Source organism: Protobothrops mucrosquamatus, unplaced genomic scaffold (genome assembly GCF_001527695.2).
Source record: "Protobothrops mucrosquamatus isolate PMUCROS unplaced genomic scaffold, P.Mucros_1.0 scaffold494, whole genome shotgun sequence".
In the NCBI taxonomy this organism is placed as follows: domain Eukaryota; kingdom Metazoa; phylum Chordata; class Lepidosauria; order Squamata; family Viperidae; genus Protobothrops; species Protobothrops mucrosquamatus.
In genome coordinates, this window is record NW_015386811.1 from 256,353 (window position 1) to 271,806 (window position 15,454).

Here is a 15,454-nt window from a genome sequence, read left to right on the forward strand (position 1 = left end):
CCATCATTTCTTAAGTAGCCAATACACACCTAACGTTCGGTGTTGCGAGCAAGCAGGGAAGAAGACACTTGCACTTAAATCTTGAAGCATCCCGTCCTGATGAACTCAGAGAAACTATATTCTGCCATCAGAAAAGTACTTCCTCCAGAACACCAAACAATTGTATGCTCTGCTCTGAAGGAAAGAGCGAGCCCAGTTCTGGCTGTAGGCAGTCTCCTGAGGTACAATAATATAAACCTGATCAATTGCAATTAAAATCTGAACAGAGGCTTGGAACGTGAAGTCTTGGTGCATTAGTTCTTGCCAAAAGCAGATGTGATTGTGGGCTGGAAGCAATTTCTCCTGGTAATTTGTGATGACATTGGATAGAGCAGCCCCAGAGTCCCCAAAGACAAACTCATCAGAGGCTCTAATGTATGCATGACACATGAGGTGGCTCTTTTAGAGCTCAATTAATTGGGCTGAACATTAAGACAGCAAGTTCAGGACTTTCCCGCCCCCCCTCCCTTTCCCCCTCCCTTTTTCTTCCAGAGTGCTTTTTTTTTTCTTTCCTTTCCTTCTTTATTTTGGGGAGAAAATATTTTTCCCTCCTTACCTTCTGCAAGCCATGTTTCCTGCAATTGGCTTAGATCTTGAAACAGTTCTAGGAAAAGAATAAGAGATTTAAAAAAGGGTCAGCAGCTCTGTAATGTTCAAATAATACTAAATTAAGCAAAGATCTTTGTAATTTATTATATTTTGTCTAATTTTGTATAGATGCAAATATTAGATTCTGCATAAAATATATGTGGTAAAATCTTCATCTTAATCAACTCCAGTAATAATAATTTACATGTATCAACAGACTTTACTAGGCACCCTGAGAGTAAAACCCATAAAAATCAATTGACTTGATTTCTGAATGACCAAGACTACTTAAAGAGAAATCCCTTGAACTTCTTTATGAATACCCACTCAGAGACAATTCTATTGATTTCAGTGGGGCTTACTCCAAAATAACTACATCAGGTTATAATCTAATATTTTTTAAAGGAGTACTCAACAATGAAATGCAGTTTTGTCCATATGTTTGGTATAAAATATTATAAAATGATAGAAATAAAATCCAGACAAGTTGCCACTGCAAAGTAAGGTTTTTACTTACTTTGGAGAGGAGGAATTTGCTAGTTAATGTATTTAGTTAATAAATCCTAAACATAACCAGAATGCAAACCTGAATCAGTTCTCTCTGGGACAAATGCATGAATTCCATGAAGCTCTTGATTTTGTTTTGTGTTATTTAAGTAATCATTATGTCCACATTAGCAGAAGATTGTTTTTTTATACAGCATTTTTAGAAGGGTGTATGGGCTTTCAAAATTATTACAGATCATGCTCTGGGAAGTCTTTATAAAGCTACTAATCCAAGTTGGATAGCATAGCCTTATAATGCAGGTGGACAGGAGTGAATTTCTCTAGTCTGAACCCAGTCCAATGCAGGACATTGGTGCTTTACTTAGAGTTTGAGAGAAGCAAGTGGGGACTATTTTGCACCCAGAATAAGCCACGAGATTGCTGTTTCAAGCAACAAGCTATCAAGGCAGCACTGTTACAGAAACAGTTGTTTCCCTGAAACAGCCTTTCCACAAACCTATCAAGTGTTATCCACAAGGTATGATGTTAAAAAGTGTAATGAGCCATTTTCTTCTGAGTAGTTCATAGTTGGTTACTATAGCAGTTACAAACAAAAAGGTAGGGATAGAAAAAGTATTTAAATCTTGTCCTATTTTGACTCTAGGGGTTAAAGCAAAACTTCAGTATATGTCTCTGAAATACAACGGTAGGCACTCCCAAAGGAAACGATAATGGGAAGAGAGTGTGCAGAGGCCTACAGGTGAGTAAATTGTGTGCACCTTTTTACTATCTATCAATCCTTGCCAAATTTTCACCTCCAGATGTATGGGCTTACTTACATCCCTGCAATGTGGCAATACCTAACACAGAGGGTGAGTCATTGAAGGTACATCAGCCTAGCAGTGAATCGCTTTTGTCAGTTTGTGTCACATCATGAGATTTGGTTTTCTTGTCTCATTTCTATAAATAGATGTAGACAAAACTCCAGGAAGATGCATGAGAGAGGAGAATGAGAGAAAATGCGCAGACATCAACATTTAAAAAGCATATTACAGGGTATGTAGATATAAGAGACGGAGCTAGTAACATTTATTTTCCCCCTCCTTGCATAACACATATCCTCACCTTCTGAGTCATGAGCCAGATCTCTGTTAATGAATTTTCTTTTCCTGACATTTGCTGGTCGCTCATTACAATTTCTCCCACAGAGATTCTACAAATAGAATAGAATGGTTATTTTAAAAGGAAAAGGGGAAGAAGTTAGATATCAAGCAATATTAGCAATAGATTTTAAATGTTAAGGCTATAGAGAAAGCTTAAAGCTTTCCTACTGATCTTATCACTAATTTCAAACTAGAATTATTAAAATGAGGCAAAGGAATATTTATGGTTCAATCCACCTACTCAAAACATATGTCCATATAGACACCTATATAAAAGGGCAGAGCTGTAGGTGTAAGTATTAATTTTGGCAACCTAAAGTTCTAACACCTATAAAGAGTATTTTTTAAAAGCCAACTTTTGATTGATGCTGGTTGGGAGAATGATATTATACTTTGATTTTTAACTTTTTATTTGTCAAAATCCTTTAAAAGAAGAAAAACTTTTTTTTTATTTTTAGGGGACTTCTCTTTACTTAAGATGACAAAGACCACTAAAAACTTCTAAAACTGCAACAATTATGATTTTATTATAATAATGAGGGGGAAAGTGCTTTTGTTTTTCCTCAAACCGAAATGGTATGTGGAAAAAAATAGAAATTTATTGAATTAAATGTACATCTCATTACAAAGTATAAATTTTCCTCCCTTCACTTCCGTCTAAAAATAAAATAAAAAAATCCAGAACAATTTTCCCCATAAAAGCTTTTGCCTTCTCCCCTTTTAACTGCAAATTGCACCTTCCCACCAAGAGACCCAACAACTTAGGACGGATCACTCACATTGGTGACCATGTAAGGCACTTGCTGGTCATAAAATCCATCCATTCTGATGACTTTAGCGCAGTATTTTTATTATTATTTTCTGGACATTGGATTTAAAAGAGTTCCTCCAGATGCAGCGTTCAAAGAGCCTTTAAAAAACCGAGAACACAAGATGGCTTTTAGAATATTTTTTTTTAAGTCATGAATGAACTGCCTGAATTTGCATATCTAATGATCCTCCAAGAGTGCCATTCATAAAAACACACGCATCCCTCCTCTGCTGCCTTCCTCTGGGTTACAAGCAAGAGCCGGAGAGGATAGCAAGAGGATGGAAAGGACTTCGAAAAAAAAACAAGAAATCAAATCGCGAGCCAAACTGGCATGCCCGCTTTGGTCCCTGGAGCGATCCCATTCGTAAACGTGTGCAGAACTAGTAATGGCGCACGACACAACTCGCGTTACACCTAACGGGAGAGAAAAAGAGAGCGAGAGAGCGAGAAAGAGAAGGCAGAGCTACCATCTCCTTGCAAACCACAACCACGTAATCGCCGGAACAACAGACAACAAAGTTGCTGTTAAAAACCCACCTGAAAGTACAGCAAAGACGATCGGATGCGCGCGCGCCTACACGCGCACCAAAACAAAAAGTCCCTACAAATGTAATAAGAACATTAATTATTTCTCCCAGCACTTCTCCTTTCAAGCGAAAAGCGCCACTGACAGGACGCTAACCGTCAGTGGTTTTTTCTCTGCTTCTCCTCCAGGGGCCTCTAGTCTAAACCGAGGGTTCTCTGTAGCCCATTGGCTAACCGCGTCTTTAACAGGATCAGATTTCTGACTGCCATTCAAACTGCCTCTCTCTCTCTCTCTCTCACTCACACACACACACACACACACACACACACACACACACATACGTCCGCCCGCCCGCCCGCCCGCTCCCGAGGAAAAAGGGAAAAGCCGGATCCTCCCGGATTCTGAAGGGGATTCGAGGGATCTTGTTATTCCCTAATTTTACCTCTCTTTCTCTTTGCCTTCCCTCCCCCCAAGCGCACACAGCTGTTATGCAAAGACTTGGACCAGTTCGAGATTCTCAGTTTAACATAGATGCGGTACTCATGACTTAGTGCCTCCGCTTATGCAATTTGAAGAGATCTTTCCCGTGTGCCAGTAAAGAGGACCCACTCGGTGTATTTCATTTGGTGTGGCTTTTTTCACAAAAAGCTGTTCTCCAATCACAGCCCACCTTCAGAACGTTGCAAAATTCAGCTACCATTGCTTTAGAATTCATACACATTATTGCTTTCAGGGATGAAATCGAACATTAAAAACCTATCAATTTCCTACAATTCCTGATTTCATCCAAAAACATCATCATCAACCCCCATTCACTTATATGCAGACTGAAATGATGCTACTGGGAATTAATTTATTTTACTGATGAATGAATCTTATTGTAAAGGCATGAATACCCAGACTATAAATTCAGTGCTCAAAATGGTGATGTGGTAATTTGATTGGAATATAAAACAAACTTTTTCTCTTAGCTACGTTTTTGGAATCATGTTTCAGGAACATGTATATTACACTTTTCTAGAAGAAATATGCAATCTCAAACTAATAGAAAGGGACACAGTTGAAATATAATTCACCAAATATATAAATATAACCAAAATACAATGGATTCACAAGAACATTTTCACCTAAAAGTTCATAACAATATCCTTTCATCCACTATATAAAACTTTTCTCCTGAACTTCTGAGAATTACAAACTTTAATAATTGTTGGACTTGTATACATTAAGCTTTCCAGTTTCAAAGCATCCTTTTTGTTCTGTTTTGAACTAGCATCTGCTGCTTTGAAAGCTGTCCCTATTTGCCTGCATGTGCATGTACTACCAACTGGGACTTCAGCAAAGGAAAGTGATAGTGTACTCACATATCCACAGAGGAAACCAGGAAACCCATCCTGAAGAATCTAAGAACAGCCTGCTTTAATGTTTCAAAGGGAGGTGCTTCATTCTTCCAAAGGTGCTTTAATAAGCACCAGGTGTAAATGTTTTGCATTGCACTACTATGTAAATATCAGGAATGTGTTCAATGCTAAAAGAAGTCCTTATTTCCATAAAAGTCTGATTCAATCACTTTAATAAAGAGAAATGTTTCCTTGATTTTAAGCAGTAGAATGGTGTTGCTGCTATATTTCACTTTGCTTAAAGCAAGATGTTGGTGATTAGAGTTTTATTCCATCTTTATATTTGGTCATCTCAAGGTTGTGAACATACATTATACTCCTGCACCTTTGGTTTTCCCCACAATAAGAACTTTGTGAGGTGGGTTGGGCTCAGAGAGGGTGACTAAGTTACACAGCAAGCCTCCATGACTAAGACACGCCAAAATCTGTTTCCTAGTTTTTTAGCCAGCACATTAACTGCACCAAACTAGCTCTATGATGGCTAATAAAGCACATCAGCCATACAATAGTGCTTTGAACTGAAAGATCTGTGACACAAATCATCTCAAGAGTGTCTGGGAAATTATGGTCATAGCATGTAGGGCTTGCTCAAGTAGCTATGTCTTGAGTGCCTTTCTGAAGCAGAGAATACTTCATATGCCTTAGGTGTGTATATACAGTATGTTTAAGGGAAGAGAGAAAGAAAAATTGTTATGATATCAGTGCACAAATAAAACTGGGATTTCTGTGATGATTTAATGATGATTGTGGTGTCATTTACCTTCCACTTCAGATTCTGATAGTATATCTTCCACTGTTATTAATTATAGTTAAAAGAGCTAACAGATTGGTTAAAAACTCCATTAATGAAAGCCAGCTTAATTTATTTTTCCTTACTTGGAGTACTGAAGGCAGCAAAACAAGAAAAAAAAGATTTCAAATTTAAATTAAACAAGCCCTGTTAACAAGAGGGAAACATCAGTTAAAATAATTGATACAATTCAGAAGACTTGGCTGAAGAACAAGCCTTACACTAAAGACAGTGTTTCACAACTCTGTAACTTTAAGATGTGATGACTTCAACTCTCAGAATTTCCCAATTAGCATGGTCTAGCACTCTTTCAAAAGGACACCAAATCTATTTTTACACAAAGCCTGGTAAGACTTGATCAGAGATTCAGAAAGCATCAGTTAAGGCATTTAGCATTCCTGTAGGGCAATGTTTCTCAACAACAGCAATTCAACTCCCAGAATTCCCCAGCCAGCAGGACTGAAAGATATGAGCCACTGCTATTATCTTCTCAAAACTGAATACATAGTACATGGCAGCAATACTCATTCTTATTAAGAGAGATTAACATTTCCTTTCTTGTTCACACCTGATTTAAAGGAACTGAACTGATTATAAAAAAGTAATTTAATCTGAAATGTTCTTATATTAACCTTGAAGTACCTGTTCAAATTAGATAACTTCTAGATTGAAAAGATAGACAATCTTTCAATTTTTATGTAGATGTCTTTGTTGGTTGGTGTTTTCCTCAGTATCTATATATTAAGATCAGGAATAAAATAATGGACCACAGTAACTATAGGTTTGCAAGCATTAGTTTCTTCATTTTCTTGACTCTTACAGAGACTGAAAATCAATACTGTCTCTTTGCTAGAGATGGAGAGTCACTGCTGATTCAATGGAAATGAGCACTCAAGAGCAATTATATAGTTCCACGATGCTTACCACAATATCCTAGGGTTCTGTATAATGAGCACTTATTGTTGCTGCTTCTAAAGTCATGTAGGATTGTCTTAGTGCTAGAAATAGTGGTTCCTTTGTAAAAGAAAATGGGATAAATATTATGGGATAGTATAGTTCTATGAAAATCAGCAAGTAATGGTGTGAAAGTTATAACAGTTTTTTTATTTGGCTGTGTGGCCTTTAGGAACAAATGTAGTAAGCAATGGAAGTTTTATGGAAATCAAAAGCAACATATTGCAAAAAAAGAATCAAAATATTTGATAGACATAGACTTAATATGAAGGCTGGCATTCTCTTTTGAGCTCTTCCTTCTTTCATACAGAAGGACAAAATATGTCCATTTGCCTGTGGATCTACTCCAGACTTTCTTACAAAGCAGGCATTAGTTTAACATCTTCAAAAATATTTGATACATTTCTTTATTCTTTCAAATATCTATTTTTGATTTTGATGCATTGTGAAGTCACTTCTTTCAGCAATAGGAAACCGATAAACCCCAATAAACCTTAATAATGCTACAATCCTAATATATTTAGAACTTTAATAGTTTGTGGGGTGTTCTGTTTTTGATTTTTGTCTGTCTTCTTCTAAGAGACCAAGTTAAAGACCTGCTATATCAGTGGTGGCGAACCTATGGCACAGTGCCAGAGGCAGCACTCAGAGCCCTCTCTGTTGGCATACGTGCTGTTGCCCCAGTCCTAGGCCTTCAGCTGGGTTTTATAAAACCTTTTCACTTTAGGCCTCCGCCGCCATGTGCAAAAAAAAAAAAAGGTTCAATCAGTCAGTTTCAACTTCTCGCAGGGAAAAAAAGATCTTGCAAAGTTGGAATTGATTGATTGAACTTTTTAGTCCCACCCGGTCTGCTATTACTACCGCAGCACGCCCCCCAATGTGCCACACCCACCAAAATAGGCCACACCCACCCGGCACTCAACGATGCATAAGTGGGTTTTGGGTTGCAGCTTGGCATTCAATCTCTAAAAGGTTCGTCATCACTGTGCTCTCTTTCTCTCTATATATATATATATCAAGATAACAGTAAAAGTAGACAAAACAACAATCACAACCTAAGACGTTAGGAGGATCAGAATATTTGTTCAACTGAAGAATTGTATAGTAGCCCTAATGATTTAATTACCTTTGGGTGCTTTTTTAACCACTTTATTGTACAGAAAAAAATGCAGCAAGAATCCATTGAAATGTTGTCCAATCTGCATGTTTCTATATGTACTGTTTTCTAATTTTGAATCTGTAAATAATTGCACATAAATAATAAAGATGCATTCAGATTTGCACAAAAATGGCAATGAAAATTTGAATACAATGTAAAGATTGCATCAACTTCTGTTCATTTAAGGCAGTGTTTCTCAAATTTGAAAATGTTAACATAAGCAGATCAAATACTGAGAATTTTACAGCCAGATACTGACAATTCTGGGAGTTGACGTCTACATATCTTTAAATTGAAAAGTTTGAGAATACACTAATTTAAGGAATCATTAAGACATAGCTTTTGACATACATTTTGACTTTTGCATAAAGCTGTAGAATATGATGGGAAAAGGTACTAACTAGGATATACTGGTAATGGACCTCTATTGGAACTATTACTTCTGGATTGCAAAACTCCAAATGGTTGGTAAAGTATATCGAAACAGCAGATTCCTTTATTTCTGTGCTGCCCTCTAGTAGCCATTTAGATTTTGGCTGCTCAGAAAAATGATTGCTTTTTAAAGTTTTTTTTCCAGCTAAATAAGGCAAATTATGTAATGAAACCATTTATTTGTACTGAATCACTGTCCACTCAATCATGGAAATTAGCTGGAAATAAAATGACACATGAATGTATATGCTGAATATGGAATTCACCTATTGAATCATTCTGGCTCAATTGGACCATTTTCTTATAATTTTTCTTTCTCCCAGGTATGACTTTCCTTTCTTCAACTCAACAAAAAGTTCTGAGTAGACCGATCTATTCTTTATTTACCAATCAATTTTTTAAATATAAAATTGGTACTTCTCTCCCCTGAATAGACTTTATTTGAAGTCAACAACTGCCTTTGACTTTGAAGCTCTAACCACATTATATCTTTTGGCTCCACCTTCTGAAGAATTACCTGTACATTATTACACACTTAAGGAAAAAAAGAAAATCCAAGTCTTGTAATAGGCAATGCCTTTATCATTTATTATGCTCTTTCCTGAATATGGAGATACAAACATAGATGATATAGACATTCCAAATAAAAGTATTTTACCCCACCTCCAGCTGCGAATTTCATTATAGTAAAGTTTGAGTATGAATTCCTTCCGCTTTTATTTGTACACATTTGTCTTATTAGTGCTGATTCACATTTTCAGCAGAAAGGTTACTTACAAACACTTTCATGTTTGGAAGTTAGGCCAGGTGAAGATGATAATTCTGTAAATGCAGCACAGTAGCTAATAATAAGTTCCTTCCAAATGTTAATTATAAATTCTGACTTTAATGGCGTCTTAGGCAAAAATCACATCCACTCAGACTTATTGAGAGATGGAGGGGACTCTGTTCCATATACATTGATATATGACATATGATATTTAGAGCAGGCAATCTCTCCTTCCAGTAAAATAGATCAATTTTTTTTATCTATTTCAAAAGGTAGTTTTGAGAGTCCTCAGAATTCCTGCCTTGTTTTTCTTGCCCTAGGATTTTAAAATCCAAGGTAGTAATCATATTATTTCCACATTTGGCAGTTTGTTTAGAGGGCCAACTTTGATTAGTTCTTCACTTCCAGAGATACCTTAACTATAACTGATTCAAATGATGTATCACTTATTTCTGCTAGTTTCCACTGTTCAAACTAAGAATTTGACTTGATACACAGTTTGGCAGATGGCTGTAATTTAAAAACTCAGACATATAAAAAGCCAGATATTGCTAGTTAAGACATTCTACCTCATTGACAAGACAATGCTCCACTTAGGTTCAACCTATAGTGCTCACTAAAGAACAATGCCTCCCTTTAAATGCCATTAGAATGACAATGCAAAGTCTTATGGGAATTTGCTAGGGGAGAATATTTTGTAAATACAGTAGTTACTTCTTTTCCAAAGGGGAAAAACTTGAAAAATAACTAAAAACACAGAAAATAAAAGTGCTAACTTTGAAAGAGAAAATGGAGATTAGAAAGCATGCACTGAGACAAAACATGCATTGAGACTATTTATACAATGAAATTATCTGGGAAAGCTTTTTTGTATCATTCAAGAATATCAAGAATACCAAACATTCTGCCACAGAGTTTAAGAACTCTGTAAAATTTCCATTCTGTGATAAGCTTCTTCACTCCTTAATTGATTATGTAAAATTTGAAGCCGAATGTGTATGATTCCTTGAGGATTGTTTAACTGCCAAACAATCACATGGGAATCTTGAGATTAGCAGAGGTAGCAAATAAAAAACAAACTAATCTAAATGCTTTATCTTTTATCCTCTTCTCCATGAAATTCAATTGAAGCATTAAATTCTATGGCTGTTGAATAGCCTACAGTGGTTTGTTTCTCTCAGTTTCACTCCTATGGTTCTTGTGTACAGAAATAACTAAGCTCAACAAAGATGCACATTTCGGTTCACTATGAAGACACAGTGCAGCAATTTCTAAGTGGATTTCTAAGTGTTTCCAGGACTCAACCACCAATAATTTAAAAAGAAGAAGTTGAGAAGTAGCCAGAAAGCTTGACAACTACCACACATGCAATTTTATTAGTCTTTCATAAATTCTTCCATTGCCAAAGACATAAAGGGACATTGACATTGGCACAATGCCATTTCTAGAAGTAACCCTTACATGTCAATGAGCATATCTCATACTTGCATAAAGAGACTTCTCAATTTCTATTGAGCACTGCCAATTGTAGCATTTTGTATACTTCTATTGATAACATAATGGATTAATGTCTCCTGTACTTCCTTTGACTTCTGAGCCATTATAATGTCAATGGAATAGTCTTATAGAATTGGTCTCCTAAAAATGACTTTTTAACACCATATTTTTGATTTATATATACACTGATGCTAATGCTTTCATCACCCTGTAGTAGGTATGTTTTACTTTTAGTTACTGATAGCTTCCAACCTCTTTTATACTGAAATGTTCCACCATTTGGGGACACATATGCAACTGTTCAGCATAAATTACTCAGTAATTACTTCATGTGCACTTGCAATGGAAAAGGGATCAAAAAAGTCAAGAAGGGACAACCTTTTGATTAAAGCTGCCATTTTAACTTTTTTTAATCTCCCAAATAGATGCCCCTGGAGGATGTCCATTCTATTCAATAGTGTTTGAGTAAAGGGTGTCCTTTCTTAACAAGTTTAATGTGATCATTAGATAGGATATTCTTACAAATGGGCCCTTAATATATTAGTATTCCAGAAAACTGATAAAGTCAAAATTGCTACTAGTACAGTAATTAGACAACAGTTTCTGCACAATTCATTTGTAGAATTCTATGAATATAGAGGTAATCCTCAACTTATGACCACAATTGAGCCCAAAATTTCTGTGGTTAACTGAGACATTTGTTAAGTGAGTTTTTCCCATTTTATGATCTTTTTGACACAGTTGTTAAGTGAATCACTGTAGTTGTTAAGTTAGTAACACAGTTGTTAAATGAACTTGGCTTCCCCATCAACTTTGCCTGTCAGAAGACCTCAAAAGGGGATCAGATGCAACCATCATAATCATGAGTCAGTTGTCAAGTATCTGAATTTTGATCATATGACCATGGGGATGCTGTAACGGCCATAAATGTGAAAACAGTCATAAGTAAATGTTTTCAGTGCTGTAATAACTTTGGATGGTCATTAAATGAACTATTGTAACTCAGTTGTAACTCAAAGACTACCGTACCTCGAATTAGGAACAATGGATATTTTAGACAAATTTAGCTTATATTTAGGCTGCTCTGAAATCATCTGGGAGCAACCATCACTGGTGTCAAATAGTCTATTCTTTATCTGAAATCTATGGGATATAAACTGGTTGAAATCGTATCTGGTTATCATCGCATGCAATGAAGTAAAACGATAAATCAATACATTTTGTGTTAACAACTTCATAGACTGACTATGCACATTTTAAAATTCCATATTTAACAGACACCACAGTTCATCCTAGAATTTTTTAAAGTAAGATGTTATTGTGTGCCTTGGTCATTGATGTAACCTTGTCTGAGTTTTCTTCAGTAATAAAGAGCAGCAGGTGTATTCCAATAATGAGCCAATAAATCAATATTACATTGGTTTTTATCCACTTGAATTTTTAAAATGGCATAGTGTTTAGGAAAGTTTGTATGAAGGAACAGTAGTTGAGGATGCAAAACTGAGCTGTTTATGTAAACCATACATTTGCAAGATGCAATAATGCTTTTACTTCACACCAGCTTTTCTGTTTTCCTAAACAATATATTTAACACAGCTACATAAACGCAAAGAATTTTGGGGATAGTGGTGGAATGGCAGCATCTTTTGATGCAGATTTAAAGGCTGATTCAGAGGACTATGATTTTTTAGAAGAGATTTTGCCTTAGATGACACGTGGACCCAACTCTTGCTTAAAGGAGTTGCAAAAAAACTCCAAGCTTAGAGGGCACCAAGGACCCCACAGTGAAGACAGAAGCACAGTGAAGACAGAAGCACAGTGAAGACAGAAGCACAGTGAAGACAGAAGCACAACAGTGAAGACAGAAAGCAAATATACATGTCCCAGGATAATGTTGGAGGATCCGGTCTAGGTCAGTCACCAGGGCACAGTTTGGTCTTCCAAGCTTTCGGACTTGTGCTGGACCCCACCCTCAGGGAATTTCTCTCCCACCAGAAGCACAACTGAAACATGAACTACTCTATGGACTGATCTGGTTTGTATCCTGGCATTCACTGTCATATCTTTCTTCTTTTGTGCCTGAGCATGGTCATGCTTACCTTCTTTGTACTCATGTATCTCTGAAAACCAAAAACTACTATAAAGACAAGGAACACAAAAGATGGTCACTGTTTATAATATTAAAAAAGCTTGTTCTCTTTTGTGTAACATGAGATTTTAGTTATTGATTGAGAATATGCATTTCTCTCCCATCAAATATTTTATGTTTCCACTCTACTACAAAAAAGAAGTTGCAGAGGTTAATAAAAAAAGCTATTATTCATAATTTTCAGCTATGAAAAACCAGATGGAAAATGACTCTCTGAGTCAACTGATGATAAAAATACAAAACTGAGGCAAATAAGTGGCAAAGATTCATATAAAAACTGCAGCTACAAGCCCTCGCATGTGATAGATTTTTAGTCAAATGACAGCATCCTGAAAAATTATCCAGACTAATCAAATTACCTAACAAATAAATAATATGTGCTAAGTTGCTGGAAGTGATAAAGCAGGGCAGGTGTATCTGTCCGATATGTAAATAAGCTATAACTCAATATTATACAGTAGTACAGAATTTTGCCTCCAGTCCTAAGCATTTTAGGCTATATTACAGAAACCTCTGCTTGAAACTCCTGTAAGGTATTACAAGTCAGTATCAACAAATGGGCTAAAGTGAGGACCTTTTTACAATATACTGTATATTATATTATAATACTATTCCTGTATGGCAAATTATTTCTAAAAAAACAGGTAGAAAATGTGAAATAAATTCAGTTTGCAATATTTATAAAGAGAAGCTCTTGGAGTACCTCTTATTTATATAACTCTAGCATAAATACCTGAGGATTTATTTAAAGGAGAAAAACTATATGATCTTTCTGGATTTTTTATGTGCATTTCCTAATGCAGTTTTTTTCTTTAAAAAGATGCAAAATTCCTTTATAAATTTTATGAATTACATGCTGTGTATCTTTTTTCCCCTTTTTCCCCCCAAATTATGCTAGCATTTCGTATGCTATGCAACTCAATGGAATGTCCAGATTCATTCCTAGCCAAATTTGCAACCATGTTATTTTTATGTCATTTGGGTCAAGTTCAGACATCCTATACACTTAAAAATACCAACTAAAACTAGTCAGTGATACAGCTTTGAAGCAAATATTTCAATAGTGGCAGTTGCTTTCCAGCCCGAAGCCAAGGTAGAAGAGTATTTTGTTTAGTGAGTAAAATGTTTCATGGGGTAATTAGCATAGACCTACAGTACTAATCCATCATGAACAAGGCTTGTTCAATCCATAGCCATGGTGTGAAAGTTTGGACGTGTATTGTCAACATCTGACAGTAGAAGCACAGTGATTTTGTTCCTAAAACAAAATGGAGTTTGTGGAACACTCTGCTCCACTTAAAGCAGAAGTGGCTTCACAGCACATATTTTTGGTAGATTTGGTATATATTCCAGAATATCTGAATATCTGAAAGGTCCTTGAATCATGTGGGTTTCATCTACTTAAAAAATAAAAAGTTAAAAAAGAATAGATTTCATCAACAGAGACCATAAGATTTCTTTCCACTCAGCTAAGATTGCTTGTTTGGCTAGGACCTTTCTAAATAAAAGACCTCTGACCTTACAGTCAAAACAAAACAAAACAAATCCCTAAATTGTTTCCTGTTTTGCAAAGTCTGAGCAAGCATTCTATAGCTTGCAGTCAATGTTGACTGTATGTTGCTAAAGTAAATACCTCAAGAGCTGTTTATATCAGGAGGGGCGTGGAGAACCCAAGACTTTTCTACTAAGAAAGGGCTGAAAGATCAGGATGTATGGACAAAATAAATGCTCAAGAAAGCATTCTTCTATAGCACCAAAAGATAAAAAATGTTGGTTTGATCTTTGATCTTTCAGTATTCTATCATGACTACAAATGACATCTTGCAGGATAACTGTCCACAAAGCACTGTATGTAGGGAAACAATAACCCAAACAGAAATGGAACAAGCAACATTTTTTTTACTTGTTTCAAGATTTAAAGTCACAAACTATTTTTTCCTCACCAATTTAATTGGAATCAAATGATTTATAAATTTCAGATTACATTCCTATAAATGTTTTCTAATATATCAAGTTATATTGCATAACACGTTATATTGATCTTATGGAGCTAACTTCTAAAAGGTATGTTCAATACCAACTCCTTATTTTTATATATATAATTTCTTATTTATTTGTTTTTCCCCTACTAGATGTTCTATACATAAAAGCTATGAAGCCAAACATGATTATGGACAGTTTGTAAGCACAGAGAAAAAGACATTTCACTATTCCAGTGTCACCCTTTTCTAAGCTGGTGCCCTCTAGGTTTTCTGAACCCTAACACTCTAATGGGAACAAACTGCACACACTGCAACAACCTAAACATCAGAAAAAGAAACAAATCATCTACACAGCATCTTCTGAAAAATGGATACCCACACAACTTTATCAAAAATGCCTGACCTCTCAACCTACTATAGCACAATCAACACAAGCTGTGAAAAGGATAATACTGTCATACATCAAAAACATCTCCAAAACCAACCAACAGACTATTACAACCACATGGCATCACTGTAGCACAGAAACCAACTAAAGCCCTTCAAAATATCTTAAGTAAACCAAAAGGCCCAGTAGCCCAGAAGGAAAAATAGGAGTCACCTATAATATATCTTGTAAAGACTGTAACAGGCATTATGTAGGACAAACAGACAGAAGACTAGTAGAACACATCATGAACACCAACTAGCAGTCAGAAGTTATGACGAA

The 15,454-nt window shown here is 35.8% G+C and overlaps 1 long non-coding RNA gene across 1 annotated transcript; it reads right to left on the reverse strand.

The window, feature by feature from the left end:
• Positions 1-605: 605 nt before the first annotated feature.
• LOC107288189 lies at positions 606-3,116 on the reverse strand. Its single transcript, XR_003810451.1, has 3 exons — positions 3,056-3,116; positions 2,239-2,326; positions 606-643 (listed from the first exon to the last, which is right to left on the reverse strand). It is a non-coding gene; the product is annotated as an uncharacterized LOC107288189 (long non-coding RNA).
• Between the last annotated feature and the right edge of the window lie 12,338 nt (positions 3,117-15,454).